The sequence below is a fragment of the Chiloscyllium plagiosum genome, chromosome 1, assembly GCF_004010195.1.
Source record: "Chiloscyllium plagiosum isolate BGI_BamShark_2017 chromosome 1, ASM401019v2, whole genome shotgun sequence".
In the NCBI taxonomy this organism is placed as follows: domain Eukaryota; kingdom Metazoa; phylum Chordata; class Chondrichthyes; order Orectolobiformes; family Hemiscylliidae; genus Chiloscyllium; species Chiloscyllium plagiosum.
Window position 1 is genome coordinate 81,907,760 of NC_057710.1, and position 1,512 is coordinate 81,909,271.

General features: G+C 51.6%; 1 pseudogene; it reads left to right on the forward strand.

Annotated features, from left to right (window-relative positions):
• Positions 1–6: 6 nt before the first annotated feature.
• LOC122555924 lies at positions 7–131 on the forward strand (annotated as a pseudogene).
• The last annotated feature ends 1,381 nt before the right edge of the window (positions 132–1,512 follow it).

Consider the following 1,512-nt stretch of genomic DNA (forward strand, 5'->3'; position numbering starts at 1 on the left):
GGAGTGACCTACGGCCATACTAGTCTGAAAAAAAAAACGCCAGATCTCGTCTGATCTCGGAAGCTAAGCAGACTCAGGCCTGCTTAGTACTTGGATGGGAGACCGCTTGGGAATACCAGGTGCGCTTGTTCTGTGGCGCTGTGGAGTCCGTGGACCACGTGTATATTGGGTGTGGGTGTTTGCACTCCCTTTTTGATTTTCTTAAAAACCTTCTCCTCTGTTTTTGGCTGCACTTCAGTGCCACGCTCCTGATCTTCGGGCACTCGGTACGGAGGAAGGAGGGCAGGTCTGAAGACCTCCTCGTGAGTCTGCTCCTGGGCCTGGCCAAACTGGCCATCAACAGGTCCTGGCAGTGGGTGTGGAGGGGGTCGTTACAGCCGACTGCCTGCCCCTCTTCCGCGGTTACGTTAGAGCTCGGGTGTCCTTGGAGAAGGAGCACGCGGTGTCGACCAACACCCTGGAGTTGTTCAGGGAGAGGTGGGCGCCGCAGGGAGTGGAGTGCATCATTTCTCCCTCCAACTCTATTTTGATTTAGTCCCTACCCTCCCCTTCACTGTTTTGATCACCCAGCACTGCCCTTTGATTGTAGGGCAGTGTTTGTCACTGGCCACCCGGGTGTTTTCCTATCTTCCTGGTGGTGGAAATTGAATAATGATTGGTCTTTCACTGTGTCTCACACCTGCACACACACACCATGGGTGCTGGGGAAAAAATAAGCACTACCGCACTTAGGTGGTAGTGTGGGGGTTAAAGGAATAAAAAGAAAACTAAGAAAAAAAATAGGAGTCCCTGAAAAAAAAAATTAGCTGCCCCCCACCCCCAAGTCTGGGGATGTAGGCCTGGTCTTTCTCTTGTAGCTTTTCCTGAGACGCTTTCATCCCAGGTCCAGTTCCTCTGATTCTGACTCTGACATGGGCACGTGTACCAGACTGAAGCCTGCTTCTTACGTTCGGAGTGCCGCAGGAGAGTTTCCTCCTTGTCTTCTGGTAGTAACGGTATTGAGGCTGCATTCATCTCGGACTCTGAGGTTTGCTCAACACTAGAAGGAGGAGAAGAACCTAGAGTTTCTGACAGGCCTTCAGGCTGCTCTGAAGGGCCAGGTACGTTTTGCTCCTGCCCCGTTTGCAAGGTAACGCTTTCAGCTGATCCACCTGTTTCTTTCAGGGCAGCCTCACTTACCGGAACTTCGTAAGTAACATGACCTGACCTTGCATCACCCTTGCCTTGTACCTCTACAAGGCCATTTCCATGGTTCTGGCATCAAACTGGCCCCTGAATTAAATTGTCTCTCTCACCTAGAGGCAGCATATCGCCGGTATTGGCTTTCCTGCTGCAATTTCACCCTCCCCCCTCCCGGGTCTGGGATTATCGGGTTTAATCTTCTCCCCATTAACACCTCTGCTGGAGCTATTCTTGTTGTTGCATATGGGGTGGTTCTATAATCAAACAGGAACTGGGATAGTTTGGTATCGAGTGATGCTGCAGGCTGCTTCCATAGGCCTACCTTCAACG